This window comes from Periophthalmus magnuspinnatus, chromosome 15 (assembly GCF_009829125.3).
Source record: "Periophthalmus magnuspinnatus isolate fPerMag1 chromosome 15, fPerMag1.2.pri, whole genome shotgun sequence".
In the NCBI taxonomy this organism is placed as follows: Eukaryota; Metazoa; Chordata; class Actinopteri; order Gobiiformes; family Gobiidae; genus Periophthalmus; species Periophthalmus magnuspinnatus.
The window spans coordinates 228559-245480 of record NC_047140.1 but is presented as its reverse complement, the minus strand read 5'-3'; the positions used below and the strand labels follow the sequence as shown (position 1 = coordinate 245480).

The following is a 16922-nucleotide window of genomic DNA, read 5'->3' as shown; positions in this document are numbered from 1 at the left end:
GCAATTATATAGGCTAACTGCAGTTCTACTCTACTGCCTCTTAAAGATGCCTTTTTTGTTTAATCTATTTACAATGTATTAAATTATTAAATATATTATTAAATTATTTTATACATTTCTTGGCCTTAAAAAAACAAAAACTTACTGGTACATATGGGTTAGGAAAAGTTAGTAAAAACAATATTTACTCCTGAATTGGAAATAAACTGCACTAAAGTGTTTGAAAGTAGACTAATTGGCCTTTTACAAATGCATGTGTTTTAGGTTTGTCAGTTGCCTCAAAAGCATTAACAAACCAAAGAAGATTGCAAGAATTTAAAATGTTGGAGATGAAATTGGACTTTCAAAATGAGAAAATTAAGAGTTAAGAGGACATGACCTCTTAAAAGAACAACTGGGAGCAGGTAATCAGCCTTCAAAAAATATGGGGTGGACTTTAATACAATTATTATTACTGCTCCAATTGCCAAATTGTACATAATGTTCTCAGAAAGAAAGATTCAGGGAAGCTAATAACGTTTAAAACTAAATGTATTAATGCTTTAACAATGTACATTATGAAAAGGTAAAACATGTAAAGGTCTGAAAGGTTAAGGAAACTCCCGCACACTGTCTCACTCTTACAACGTTTGTTCGATTTGACCTTTGACCTCAAGTATGAAGACAGCCCCTTCTGCTCCCCTTATATAAGTTAAGGGACCACCTCCTTCAGTTTAATCAACCAATAGCAAACAACGAAGTTAAATCTGTCAACTGGACAAATCTTGTAGGAGTGAAGACGTTTCGCTGCTCATCCAAGCCACTTCTTCAGTTCTGGTCAGAATGCTGGTGGCCACTGCCTTTTAACCCATAAGGATCCACGGTGACAGTGGTGTAATGTCCACTTCACGTGGTCTGGAAACCTTTTTACATTTTTTTTTTTTTTTAATATGTGTAAACTCCCAAAGTGACTCCCAATCAACATATTGTGACATCACAAGATTGATCATGTGATTTTTTTTTGGTCACCACCCCTTTTTCAAGATGGCAGACTAGAAGCAGAACACATGTCCCAAAATTAGGAATTCTCCAAAAGTTGATTTGCATTATTGAAATTAGTTTATTAGAAGTTAGTGAGTACATTTATATCAAAATTAAGTTGAAAAAAATAAATAAATATGCAAAACACATCAAATGAAAAACGTGGTTGCACATATGTCACTTCGGGCCTTAAGTAATAAAAAGGCCACAAAAAAACACATGTTACATATATGTCACATTATCTTTTTTTACCATTAAAATTGAGTATTTCTTAAATATTTATGTTTGAAATAACATGTTATAAATTATATATATATATATATATATATATATATATATATATATATATATATATATATATATATATATATATATATATATACACCAAAAATTCTTTCACCTCTTGAATATTTTTGAAAATTCATTACTCCAGTAATGCTGAGTCTACTTAGGGATGAAACAAATCTGTACAGTGTCCAGAAATCTGATACATATTCCACTGTTAATGCGAATGTTAACGAGCTTGAAATATTGATTGGGATGTACCTGTGGATGGGACTTTGTAAACTTCCAGGAAACAGAGCATACTGGGAAGTTGACACTAGGTGCTCCATGGTGGCTGACAACATCCCACAACGTCCCACAATCGCTTCAAATATTGTTGACCTCCCTTCATTTCACTGATAATGCTGATATTACCAACAGACAAGAAGGGGATAAGTGCTGGAAAATCCGCCCATGGCTTCACATGTTTCGGATACAGTGCTTGGACATTCCACCACCTGAGTTCAACTCTATTGATGAGCAAATGGTGGCTTTTCGAGGAACCCACTGTCCAATAAGACAGTTTGTAAGGGGAAAACCAAACCCTTGGGGGCTGAAAATCTGGGCTCGCTGCACATCTTCAGGAATGCTATGTGATTTTGATGTTTATCAAGGTGGTACAGGACAAAAAACCTTTCTTGGCATTGGGGGTGATGTTGTGGTAAAGTTATGTGAAACACTGCCATCCATCCACAACTACAAAGTATTTGCTGACAACTTCTTTTCCTCAGCACCACTCGTACTCGAGCTTCTGAAGTGGCAGATCTACTTTGTTGGTACAATCCGTAGCAATCGCTTGGCTGGTTGTGAGCTTGAAAATGAAAAAAGTCTGGCCAAGAAAGGAAGAGGATCAGTTGATGAAAGGGTGGAGAAATATGATCGGATGGCAATCATAAAATGGTATGACAATAAATCAGTGACACTGATTTCTTCTTGGTGTGGTGCTGATCTGCCCGACATGGCCCAAAGATGGAGCAAGACAAAAAAGGAGTTTGTGCAAGTGAACAGACCATGGATTGTAAAAGAATACAACACCTTCATGGGTGGTGTAGACCTCCTGGATGACTGTGTGGCAAGATACAAGTACCACATGAGAGTTCGGAGATGGTACCTGTACCTCTTTTGGCAAACCATAACGCTTGCCTTTGTCAATGCATGGCTGCTGTATCAACGTGACTGCAAACTTCTGGGAATCCCAAAGCCACTCAAGCAAAGAAGGTTTCAAGCCAAAGTCGCAACAAGTTTGATTCTCATTCAAGCACAAAGAGGTTAAATTTGTTGATAGAAAACGTTAAAATAAAATGCAAGAGGAATGTTGTTTTATTGGAATATATATGCAGTTTTCTATGATTTCACATTGTGATGCAGAGAATAAAGAACAAGGTGATAATCTTACAAAAAAAGCCACAAAATTTTGTCATAAAACAAAAATAAAATTAAAGTGCACATCTTCTAAAACAATGCTCAAAGGCCCAATGTGACATATGTGTTACATTGGAGATCTCAGACACTAGGGGGCGTTTTTGAAAAAAAAAAATGTCATAAATGTGTTATTTAGCCTCTAATCAGTCTGGGCTATGTCCACCATAATTTTCCTTTAAGGATTTAGGTGTCTGGGTTTTTATGGGTTAAATCTATCTGAGGGGAGGGGCTAACTACACTGAAACTGTAAACAGCTATTGTCTCTAGTTTCAGCTGAAACTACCCTATTCAGCCCTTAACGACCCTGCTATTGTTCTCATTGTTCTGGGTCTGAGGATGGAGTTGTAGATGATGGAGAGATTATGTCTCAGGCCCCCATTTCTGTTTAAGGAAGGATTCTCTTTCCTAACAAAAATGACAGGAGGAAAAGGGATGGACTCAGCCATCCTGGAAACAGGGAATACTGGGTGAAGAATTTGTCAGACCGTGACCTTACCCAGTCAGAGAGAGAGGTACTTTCCAAAGGACTGAACTTCTCTGTAACTTCCAATCAGATCCCCACAGTGGACTACATTACAGCAGCAGAAACAGCCATTAGAAACAATAAGTTTACAGAGGCATAAGCTGGTGACCTGAGACTGAAAGTAACAGCCGCTCTGAGCAGCGCCAAACCTCCTCCCTCCAACATAACATCAGAGGAAAGGAACGCTCTCACTGCTCTAGAAAAGGACCACAGCATCAACATTTTGCCAGCTGACAAAGGGATGCACCGTGATCCTGAACTCAGCTGATTACGAGGCTAAAGTGAACAGCCTCCTCAGTGACACCACCACCTATGAACTGCTGAAACGAGACCCCACCAGTGGGTACAAGAAGAAAATCATAGACTGCTTGCAGAAGCTGGAGAAGGAGGAAGCCACTGATAGACAGCTGTATTACAGACTCTATCCTGGTGATTCCATTCCTTGTATCTATGGCCTCCCTAAGATCCACAAAGAAGGAATACCTCTCAGACCCATTGTATGTAGTGTGGATTCTATCACATACAATGTGGCCAAACATCTGAAGACCATCCTGGCTCCTCTGGTGGGCAACACGGAGCACCATATTGAAAACACAGCTAAATTTGTGAGCAAAATCAAGCATCTTCAATTTTTTTTTTTTTTTTAAATGAATATTTTATTTCAGGAAGAGCACATATTACAGGCACATTTTTCCAGTACAAGTATTGTATAAAACATTATTGATCAAAGCCCCTAAGAAAAGTGCTTGTCAAAACTATACCATAGTCAATTAGTCTCATCCCATTTTAATATAATAAAGGAGTAGAAAGGAAAAAAAAACAAAAAACAAAACAAAAACAAACAAAACAAAAAAAACCGCCAAAAACTATTTACAACAACTGGGGAGCTTACATGGAAAAATAAAGTGTAGTCAAACATTTATATATGCATTATACCATAAGAATATAAATCTTCACCCAAAATGGAGAAGTCACAGAAAGTCTGTTCTAATTGGAGCGATATACTTAATCCACTTGTTCCAAATACAATAAAATTTGTTCCTTTGAATGTTTATTGTGTACGTTAGCCTTTCCATCTTAAATATTTCATTTACTATATCAATCCAGCCATCCACTGAAGGCGGAGCAGAATTTAGCCATTTTTTAGTGATGTTCTTTTTACTTGCTGCCAGGAGGGCTTGCAACAGCTTTTAATCACTTCTCCGTTCCAAAAGAGCAACCCTACCTAAGTACAAAGTTTCAAAGTTGAATGGCATGTTCACTCCAAAAACTAAGTTTAACCGCACATGGATCTCACTCCAATACAGTTTTAATTTGGAGCAAGCCCAAAATATGTGGTAGTGATTCCCCTCCTCAGAACCACACTGTCTCCAGCATGCCGACTTATTGCTCCCCTGTGCCGGAGTTCTAAAATATCTAATAATGTTCTTCCAGTAGTGTTCTCTCCAGGACAGGGATGCCGTCGATGACCACTGGAATGACCAGATGCTGTCCCAGTCCTCCTCAGTAATTTTAATTGTTGCCTCCTTTTCCCATTTCTGTTTCACATATAACGTATTACACTTGTCAGTCACATAAAGTGCATTGTATACTTTAGAAATCATTTTTTGGGTAGATAGCCCATATGCCGATTTCAATATTTTAAAAAAGGCTTCTTCAGATTGTGTAAAATTTGTTATACTGCAATTTGAGTTAAAATAATGTCTGATTTGCAAGTATCTGTAAAAGTCATTTGCCCGCAGATTGTATCCACTTTGCATTGCCTGAAAGCTAAGAAAAGTGTTTCTCTCTGTGAATGACAAGTAGGTGGTCAAACCCCTGTCTATCCAAGATTTAAAAACACAATCGCTTCTGTTTGGGGGAAACTCTGTGTCATAAGTACACCATCTAAATAGAGTTATCATTTTCTGAATTTGAGTTAAATTTACCACCTTTTGCCAGATCTTCAAAGTTAAATTCATGCAACAGTTGCCCATTTCACCCATCTGTGACCATAGATTATTATCACCTATAAAGGCCTGCAAAGGGAACTTTTTTATCATTTTAAATTCCATTTCCTTCCACTTTGCTTTACAATCATCATTGCACCAATAGAGAAGCGGAACCAACTGAGACGCATAGTAATTATATATATTTTTTTCTTATTTTGAAGAACACCCAGTGACATAGAAACACATACAATATTTACAGCTTACTATTTACAGAGAAAGTTGTGTTGATGTGTAAAAGTGTTGGGGGGGGGGGGGGGGGGGGGAAGTACAGTACGGTACCTGCATTATTCTGTCTTGGTTGGTTTTCTTTGTAAATATGTGTGTGTGTGTGTGTGTGTGGGTGTGTGTGTGTGTGTGTGTGAGTGTATGAGTGTGTGTGCGGAGATAAAGAAGTAATACTAATAATATTAATAATAAAAGTAAAGATAACAATAACAGGTTTTATTATTGCTGTCATACTCAGTGTTGGTCAATATTGCTCTATGTTAGTTTTGTGGTCCTAATGGTGGTATTGGTTATTTAGATTTAAATGTAAAATGTGTGTGCATGCGTGTCCTGTACAATGCATTAAAAGAGGCAAGGTTTTGGTGAGCCCGCACTCAAGGAGCAGTACCCCCTAGCAACACGCCCATTTCTTGCTAACCCTAATCTTTTTATGTATTTGTTGTCAATTATTATTATTATTGATTAATAATTAATTTATTATTATTAATAATTGTTATTATTGTGTATTTATATATATATATATATATATATATATATATATATACATACATACATATATATATATATATATACATATTATATATGTGTGTATATTTAAATTATTATTTAATAATTCATGTTCTTTATTTTAATATTTAATATGTGTGTTTATATTCATCCATTTATTTATCTCCATCAGAACCACACATTAATTCAATAAATAAATTAGTTAATGAATAAGGCAATAATAATGACAATAATAGTAGTGACAGCAACAATAGAAACGTGTACATACAATGAAAACAATAACACAACAATAATAGTGGTATACAGCAATAGTGGTGGTATGATTGCAATTATTGTAATAAAGTTTACATAATGTCGTGTGTGTGTGTCTTTGTAGGAATGGGGGTGTGTATAGGAGTGTGCGTGGCATTCTCGTAATTACTATGTTAATGGTGTTATAATAGTCTATTGGTGGAATTTATGTTGTTGATATTGATGACTGATTGAAAACAATATTGAAGTGGTTTATGAATGGTGTCCAGGTTTCCATGAAAGACGGTATGTCATCCTCAAAGTATGCTGTCGTTTGAGAGGTTGAAATGTGATGGATGAGCGAGTTAGACCAGTGTTTGATGTTTATTGACTGTTTTGATTTCCAGTTTTGTAGAATTATTTTCTTGGCGATAGTTAGAGATGTCAACAAACTGTTTTTATATTTAGGTGGTATGGTGAAAGTTGTAATAATGCCAAGTAAACATAGGGATGGGGAGGGAGGAATTCTGCAGCTCAGGATGTCTGTGAGTTTGTGTGTAACTGTGTTCCAAAAACCCTGAACTGGTGAACATTCCCAGAGTGCATGTAAATAAGTGTCTGTGACTCCCATGGTGCATTGTGAACAGGTGTCTGTGTCTGTTAGTCCCATTTTGAATTTCTTGTATTGGGTGATGTGTGTCCTGTGGATAACTTTGTATTGGATAAGTTGTAGATTAGTGTTGGATGTCATTGAGAATGTATTTTTGCAAATTTCTGTCCAGAGTTTGTATGTAGATGGTGTATCTATATCTGTGTTCCATTTGAGTTGTGGTGCATGTATTATATTGTCTGAATGGATAAGTTTGTATAGTTTGGAAATGAGTTTCTTTGGTTTCTTGATATTCTTTATGTTTTCTAATAGTTGAGGGGGATCCAGGGTATTATTAGTTATATTAATCTTGCTTTGGATAATGGATTTGATTTGTAAGTATTGAAAGCGATTATTGTTGTTGATTTCGAACTGTTCCATAAGTTGTGTAAATGTTATGAATTTATTGTTGTGGAATAAGTGGTGAAGGTGAGTGATGCCTTTTTGTTCCCATGTGCGATAGTGAAGTGGGGTATTATTCATGTGAAAGTCAGGGTTGTGCCAGATGGGGGTGTATTTACAAGGTGCCGTGGAAGAATTGGTTAATTTTACAGCTTTCCACCAGGCTGTCAGAGTTGTTGAAATGACTGTGTTCTTGAAGCAGTTATGTTTTTTGAGAGTAGTATTCATTGAGGGTATGTCTGCCAAAGAAAGATTTTTGAAGTATGACTGTTCCAAAGAAATCCATGTGTTATTATTGTATGTTTGTCCTGTCCACTTAACTAGATATTGTAGTTGATTTGCTAAGTGATAGTGGATGAAATTTGGTGCTTCGAGGCCGCCTTGTGCTTTGTTTTTTTGTAATGTTGAGAGTTTGATTTTTGCTTTTTTGTTCTTCCAATAAAAGTGTATCATTAATGAGTCTAGTGTCTGAAACCATTTGTCCAGAGGTGTAGCTGGGATGTTTGCAAATAGGTAATTCAATTTGGGGAGGATTTTCATTTTTACTGATGCTATTCGTCCTATTAGTGAAAGTGGTAAGTTTGTCCATCGTTCAAGGTCGTTTTCTATTGTTTTAAGCAGACGGTTATAATTAAGTGAGAACAACTCTGACAGCCTGGGGGAAATGTTAATGCCTAAATACTTAATGTTACCTGTGTGCATACCAGGGAATGAATCCTGAGCTGCAGAACTTCCTCCTTCATCTGAGAGAGGGAGTATTGTTGATTTGTTCCAGTTGATAGTGTAATCTGATATGGATGAGAATGTATTTATAATTTTGAAAGTTTCGTGTAATGATTGCTGTGGTGTTTGTAGGTACAGTAGAATATCATCTGCATATAGGCTGATTTTATGATGTGTGTCCGAGACGTATATTCCTTGTATGCTGTTATTTTGGCGTATTGCTACTGCAAGCGGTTCAATGAATAAGGTGAACAGCGAGGGAGAGAGCGGGCATCCTTGTCTAGTGCCCCTGTGCAGTGTGAACGAAGGTGAGGTGATACCATTAGTTGTGACTGTGGCTCTAGGTGAGGTATAGAGTGTCTTAATCCAGTGGATAAATGACTCCCCGAAGCCAAATTGATGGAGTGTTTGGAAAAGAAATGTCCAGTTTACCTTATCAAAAGCTTTTTCTGCATCTAATGAGGTTATGATTGTCCTGATATTTGATTGTTGAGCGATATTGATGAGGTTGAATAATCTACGAAGGTTGTCTGAAGAGTTTCTATTTTTGATAAATCCTGTTTGGTCGGGGTGAATTAATAGTGGTGTAACTTTTTCTAGTCGGAGGGCAAGTGCTTTTGTAATGATTTTTAAATCTGTATTAAGTAATGAAAGAGGTCTATAGCTGGTGGGTTGGGTTGGGTCTTTGTCTGGTTTAAGTAATATTGTTATGGCTGCTGCATTCATATGAAGAGGGATTTGAGATGTATTTTTTATTTCAGTCACTGTCCGGTTGAAAAGTGGTGATAGTAAATTCCAAAAGTGCTTATAAAATTCAGGGGGGTATCCGTCGGGACCGGGGGCTTTGTTGTTGGGCATCTGAAGGAGGGCTTTATGGAGATCTTGCAGTGATAATGGTGCATCTAAGAATTCAGCCATATCGGAGGGTAATTGTGGTAGGTTTATGTTTTGGAAAAATAATTTAATTGCTGTTGGATTGGATTCTATTTCTGATGAATATAAGTTCTTGTAGAACATACGGAATGTGTTATTAATTTCTTGTGGATCATGAGTGATTTGATTTTCAAAGGTCTGTATTGATGGAATTATTGATTTGTCTTTTTTTCTTTGAAGTAAGTTTGCAAGATATTTACCAGATATATTATGTTTTTCAATAAGTTCATATTGGAGTTGTTGCATAATAAAGTTGTTTTTTTCCTGTAAAATTGTGTCTAGTTGTAGTTGTGTGTTTCTCAATTCAGGTATATTTCCGTTTTCTGTCAATGTTATTATCTTTTGATGTAATTGTTGTTCTAATTCTATTTGTTTTTTCTTTTTTTTTTTTCTTTTTTTTTTTTTGAGACGCATAGTAATAATGTCTTAAGCAGGGAAGGGCCATGCCTCCTTTTTCTCTTCTTAATTGCATTGTACTATACCGCACCCTAGGTTTCTTACCTTCCCAGATAAAACGTGATATCTGTTTGGCCCACTCCCTGAAATAATTGTCCGGTACTTCCACTGGGAGTGTTCTGAACAAGTATAGCAATTTAGGAAGTACGGACATTTTGATGGAGTTCACTCTAGAGGTCAAACTTTAAAAGGGGATGAGACTCCATCTATACAAATCCTCTTTGATTGCTAATGACAGCGGTTCATAATTTATTTGAAACAGATTTGAAAGATCTTTAGTCATTGTGATACCCAAATATTTCATTCCCGTTGCTTCCCAGTTCAAATTATATCCTTCCTGTAGCTTTACTGAAGCAGTGAAGTTTATGGCCATCACCTGTGTTTTGGCAATATTAAGCCTGTAACCAGATAAATTCCCAAATTCTTTCAACATAATCATCAGCTCATTAAATGACTTCTCAGGATCCTCCATGTAAACTAGTACATCGTCTGCGAACAATGCCACCTTATGTTCGACCCCTGCCATTGTCACCCCTTTGATCTGGGGGCTTTGTCTTATCCATTGTCCAAGAGGCTCAATAAATAAAGAAAATAACAGCGGAGAAATTGGGCAGCCCTGTCTATTTCCCCTTTCCAACTGAAATGAATCTGAGAGATCACCGTTAATTTTTATCTGTGCAGTTGGTTTTGAATATAGAGATTGAATCACTCTGATAAATTTGCCATGAAAAGCAAATCTGTCCATTACTTTATAGAGAAAAAGCCACCTTACAGAGTCAAAGGCCTTTTCTGCATCCAGCCCCACTATTAATGCTTCAGTTTTTTGACGTGTTACGTGTTCTATAATATGTAGTGACTTCCTGATGTTGTCCAATGTTTGTCTTTGATGAATAAATCCTGTCTGGTCTAGATTAATTATCTCTGGCAGAATATTTTCTAATCGACGTGCCAATATGGAAGTAAATAATTTATAATCCACATTGAGGACACTTATAGGTCTATAGTTTCCACATTCTTGTTTGTCTTTATTTTCTTTTGGGATCAGTGATATAATGGCTTCGCACCATGAGGGAGGTATTTCACCTGTTTGTAATACCCAGTTAAATGTCCGCAACAACAGTGGTGCCAGATTTGCTCTCAGGCATTTATACCACTCTCCTGTGTACCCATCAGAGGCTGGGGATTTACCAGACTTCAACTTTGTTATGGCAAGGTTAACTTCTTTAATTGTGATTGGTTTCACTAACATCTCATTTTGTGAATCTTGGATTTTGGGCAGCTCAAGGCCATTCAAAAACCTATCGATACTCTTCTCATTAGCTGCTGGTGGTTGAGTATATAATTCTTGATAGAATTTCCCAAAACATTCTTTAATTTTCTCCCTCGAATCTATCACCTGACCAGTAATAGGATTTTTTATCTTATAAATTGTATTCTCCCTTTGTTGTTTTCGTAGTTTGTAGGCCAAAATTTTTGCCGATCTTGCTCCAACCTCATAGTGTTTCTGTTTCAAAAACGTCAGCTTTCTTTGCACTTCTAAATTATAAATCTCATCTATTTGTTTCTGTACTTTCTTTATTTCAGCTCTCAACTGGACATTGATGTTTTGGCTGTCCCTGTTTTGCATCTGTTTCAATTTTGCCTGTAGATCTGCCAGACTTTGACCCCTAGTTTTTTTCATGAACGCTGTTAGGGAGATAAGTTTCCCTCTTAAAACTGCTTTTAATGCATCCCATAAGATTGTGGGCTTAATTATACCATCATCGTTAAATTCCAGATATTCTTTAATATCTTTTTTAAGTTTCTCTACTGTTGTGGAGTCATTGAGAATATTTGAATTAAGTTTCCACGAGGTTCTCTTTGTATCTTTTTTTAAATCTAGCAGCAGGATTATTGGGCTATGGTCTGATATATCGATCGTTAATATTTGAGAATCCTTTATCTTAAGTCTATCAGAGCTAAAGACAAAGTAATAATCAATCCTTGAGTAAATTGAGTGTGGGCTAGAAAAATGTGTATAATCTCTAGTTATTGGGTGCATATCTCTCCATACATCTATAACACCCAGCTCCTCCATCAAGGATCTAACTTTTTTTGTTAGTGGGTTACTCTGGGTGCTCCTCCGCGATGAGTCCAGGTTTGGGTCTAGCCTGATATTAAAATCTCCGCCACAAATCACCAGACCATGGGACGTGGCCATCAGCTCAAAGATGCTTTTATAGAAGGGCCAATCACTCCCTGGTGGGGCGTGTCAGCTTTTCCCGGAGGCACACCGCAAACAAAAGTCCAGTAGGCTCAAGTAGATCCATAAACCAGGTTCTTTTATTTCGGTACAGGCATCATTCAAACTGATTCAACACCATCTCTCCTCTCCTCTCCTCATTTTACATCTCCAGAGTGGGCTCTATATACTAGTAGTACACGTCACATTCTCTTAATGATTAGCTTAGAATATACAGACATGTACATGTTATCTGGGTTCAATGAAGACAAAGTGTGCAAAACATATATTCTTATCTGATCTTTCTTGGGAAACTTGCATGTGTTAGTACAAAATGCATAGCATAGCACTTCCACGTCCATGTATGTATGAGTACATCATGACATATCCCTGCCACACTGGCACCCCCAAATCATACAGGTCAAAGTATAATATATCAAGTATAATAATATCATGTTACATGAAACATTAATCCCACAATCCCCCCTTTTGATCACATATCACATGTGATCATAAAACCACAATTAAAAACAAAACACTACTTTCACATAATAATGCATTCAACTTAAAGTTCCCCTAATGAGTAAAATATTAGCTTTAGCTTTAATCACCCCAATTACAACACAACCCAGCCCTTAGACTAACATAAAACATAAACCAACACATGACTCTCGGACAGCAAATAAGAAACAAGGAGCACTTATTGGGACTTAGAATTTGTATTTATATCTTTTAAGACAAATGATCAATCTACATAGTTTTATCAAACTTAGTCAATTGATTCGGGACATGAGAATTGAGACCTTACGGATAATAACGAAATTTGTGTTGAGGGAGCTTCTTCATTAGGGCAGTGGCCCTGCCCATGTCTTCGACCTCTACCAGCAATCTAAGACATGGGATGACACAACATCCAATTATGACTAAGATAAGAAACATTTTGTAGAGCCAATTTGACCAAGTGTTTTCAGATACGCCAGAATTTTTAGCAAATTCCATGGACAAAGACTTAAGGTGGTTCAGAGCCTTAGTAATACTCCCATCAGGAGAGGTTTTATTTAGTATATAAGTACAGCATTCTGCTTCAAACTTGATACATATTTATTCTTCTTTGGCAAGTAACATATCTAAGGCAATCCTTTGGGTTTGGGTTTAGATTGATAAGACAACAACCTCTTAAATGCATGATTATTTCTTGAGTTAACTCTGTATGGCAATTTAATTTGTTTTAAATTTAGTGAATTTGCTACACCTTATAGTGAATAGAATAATTAACATAATTGATGCACAAACACCTGACCATGTTTTTGATTGAATGGCATACAAACGTAAATTTGCACATAACCACCAAATATCTGCACAAGCAGTATTATGGCAGAAAAGCAAATTCTCTATAATTATCAGAAGATAAAGTCTAATAACAGAAATCGTCAGTAAAACTTTCCATTTAATTTTTATCATTACTTCTTGTGTCTATATGTATAACTGCATCTTTAAGGAAACAAGTAGCCATTCCCATAGTCCAAGATGGTACATCTTTTAAAGCTACTACTGGTAATTTATTGTGTAAGTGATAGCATCAGTTTTATCAAATGATTTTTAGTGAAGAGGTTAAGTATACAAGTCAGGTCTTTTTCATTAGAATATGGTATTGATGTAGTATTTGAGCAGTATACTGTACCCATTTTAGCCAAGTATTTTCATTCATTTCATGTTTCAGTTTTGTTTGTTTCAATTTGTTTCAATTTTATTTCTCTGGTTAAATCATTTTCTGGAGCAGGTTTATTAGGTTCAAAATTGTTGTTTAGATGTAGTCTTCAAAATTTAACTTTAGTTTTCTATTGCAGGGTACAGTATCAATTTTGGAACACTGGAATCCTATGGAATATTCCAGAGTCATAAAATGTAGGATTTTTAATAGATAATATTAAAGGATTGCATCGTTGAGTAATTGATTTGCTAAGAAGCATAATTTTCCTATTTTTTGTTAAAGTAATTCTCTGTTGTAAGTCAATTTCAAAAGTATCTTTCTCTTTATTATATTGTCCATTGGTACTGGTTATAACTCTGGCGATCTCTATAACTTTATCATCGTAAACATTATTTTTGTCAGACATGTGTCCTTACAGACAATTTGTACATTTATTGCATAATCTATAGCAAGTATATCTCGCACACAGTCTAGCACTTCACATACTGTAGATTGAATAATATGTTGCAAGTTTGTCCCTTATAACAATATTTTACAAGTTTTGGTGTCCCTCTCTTTACTCTTTTCAGTGCCCATTGTCTCTTACCTGTATTATTGGTTGTCAGCTTGGTTTAATCGAGGCTTGCCATTTTGATTGTTGGCTGTCCGAGGCCATTCTCAACACTTCCATGAATAAGGGGAATGTACCACACACTAGAACAACAGAAATTAGCATAATAAAGAATACACATGGAAAATTTTCTAAACATTTTCCAAAAAATATGGCCTATACTCTCCTTTTCCTTCGTCTACGTTCCTTTTCCTTCGTCTTCTTCTCCCCCTTTTCTCCTCCTTCTCCGGAGCCCTAGTGGTAGCAGGTGGTCTGGGTTGCTCCTCAGGATCACCGTGTCCAGTGATGTCCGGATTTGGTCGACTTTCTTCATCCTTCACAAGTGTTCTCTTGACAGTGGCATTTATTTGTTCACAACTCCTTGACTTATGCCTTGTGGAATCCCAAATTGTGGAAAAACATCAGCAGTTAGGTGTTTGACTGCTTTCTTCTTTAAGTTCAGTTTGGTATTTCTGCAATTGTAACTTCACAGTAGTTAGTCCCCCTTTTTTTCCTGTTCTTCAGTCTCCTTCTTTGTGTGAGTTGGTGGTAATGTTTGTTTAGGCTCCTCACTGAAGCAAGGGAGGGGCAGCTCAATCTCCAGGCGGCCATTGCTGGCTTTCACATATCTCTGAGCCTCCTTGGACACTTGTTGCACAGTGCTGTGCACAGTCACATTGAACTGGTCGATGACGTGAATAAACATATCCACAACAGACTCAAAGACAGGGTTCAGCTGTTCCATATCCAGGGTGGACACTCGGTCTGCAATGTCCTTCACAGCGGTCACCACTCATCTGTATGCTGCGTTCACATTGGCCAAAAGACCATCCAGATAGTCAGACTTGATGGAATCGACAAACTCTTGAGTTTTGTCTACAACCGCTTTCAGGGTCTCGCTGATCTTGACCAGCATAGTATCCAGGCTCTCCATGTTGTTCATGAAGTCCACATTTGGTCAGAGATGCCTTTGCCAGTTATTTCGACATTGTCGATGATTTGACCAACGGTCATCACATGTCCGATTGGCATGCGCAGCTCCACAGTGTTAAAAGTGTCCACAAAAGCATTGTAGTAGTACTCCATGTTGTCATAGATAACTTGGATGGTGGTGCAAAGAACAGTAGCAATGCTGGTGGTCAGATCCTTCAGAACAACAGGCAGGGTGGTCATCTCCTCAGAGCCAGGAAGACGGAACTGGGTCTCCCTGAGCACTTTGATGGCAGCATTCAGAAAAGCTTGGACATTTTTCTGGAACTCAACAATGAAGTTGCGGAAAAAGATGAAGAGCTGGACGTCGTAGTTAATGTCAGCGTTGTAGGCCTCATTGATTCTGGCCACAATAGTGTCTCTCCACTCCAGCACATTGCTTATCAGTAGGTTGTTATCAGTGAAGCTTTACAGAGAGGACAGGACAGCGGGGTACTTGAACTCAAACAGCATAGCTTTGGGGCCTCCATGTTGTAGGCCACCTGAAGAGTCATCCTATCACTGTCTTTGGGAGTGGAACGCAGTACCAGGATGTCAACATCAGCATCTGTGTTGTCTTCATTCCAGCTTCGTGACCTTTGCTTTTCTTTGATGTTTTACTGCTAGTTATTTCTAAGAGTTGGATATATTCCCACAACAGGTTCTCTCAGGAGTTCTCCCTTTAAGATCACCCCCTTCTCCTTGTAGTAGTAATCATTTCTTGATTATGCCTTGAATGATGGTCTGGTTTTCTCGAGCCTTCTTTAGATCTGTTTCTTCGTGAAGTGCCTTATTTTTCCAGAACTCTATTAATTGGTTTAACGTGATTTAATTGGGACATTGTGACATTTTAGTATTTTGTTAAACTACCTTCTCAGCTGCTGTATAACAATTTGGATATTGCTTTGATTGTATTCAAGACGTAGAGTCTATGATTTTTATAGAATAAGTCACTATTTAATAAACAGTTTACTTAGATAGCGTGCGAAATCTATCTAGGAGTCAGCATTGCCTTATTATAGTTCTTAATTGAGATTATTTATTTTATTTGTTTAATTATTTTTATTATTATTATTTTTAATTAACAATCTTAGTATTTTCTTAATTTTATTTATGCATTATTATTTATTTTATAAATTTAACAAGCTTAATATTTTCTTAATAACAGTTTTATTTCACATTTATTAAGCAATTATCTATATCTTCTAATAACATCTAATGATATCAGCTGTTTTCTAAATTCTTATTTATTTAGTCAATTTATTTATACTAAATATATATTTGTATACTTTATACGACTATGAATAACACTCTATAATAACTATACCCCATCTGGCCACAACAAGATACAGTCACTAATAAATGCCATCCAATTTTATCCTAATTTAATCATTTCAACTGTCTTCTCTATTTTGTGTTTCAACATCCCAATTTGAGCTAGAAGCTGAAACAGGAGGATTTAAGGTCATGACCTTAGCGTTCCCTGTCAAACGCAAACACAACAATATAGCCATGACCAATATGGATCCTAAAGTTTAGAAGATAGCAATAAATGTAGCCAAAGTGTAAATAACACTTCCCTTCTTCTTTTAGATCTTTTAATATTTTAGTGATATTTGCTAAATTTGACGGACACTGGTTTATATTTCTGGCTTTTTCAATAATTTCTCTCACCATTTCATTCTTTAGTTTTTTAATTATAGCCTCTAATTTTGTTTCTTGTGTGTATTTTGTTTCAGAAACTGCTCCAATAGTAAGCGTAACCTTTTCCATAAGAGTGCCAATTTAGGTTTTTTATCATTTGGACGTCAAACAGACTATTTTCACTAGTATTAATTCATGTCATACCGAGGTAAATAGGCTGCGGTTTAGTTAAATCTGTTAAGCCAATTCCATCTATTAATGTTTCTGTGTTACAGGGCTTGTATATAATGCCAATCTGAATTATTGACCCTTGATCAATTTTACAATGGCAAGATAATTCATGTCCATTCTGGGTGTAATTCATTTGGACAGGTTCGTTTCC

At 36.5% G+C, this 16922-nt stretch overlaps 1 pseudogene; it reads right to left on the bottom strand.

Moving 5' to 3' along the window:
* Nucleotides 1-14423: 14423 nt before the first annotated feature.
* Nucleotides 14424-15325, bottom strand: LOC117382852 (uncharacterized; annotated as a pseudogene).
* Nucleotides 15326-16922: the final 1597 nt, after the last annotated feature.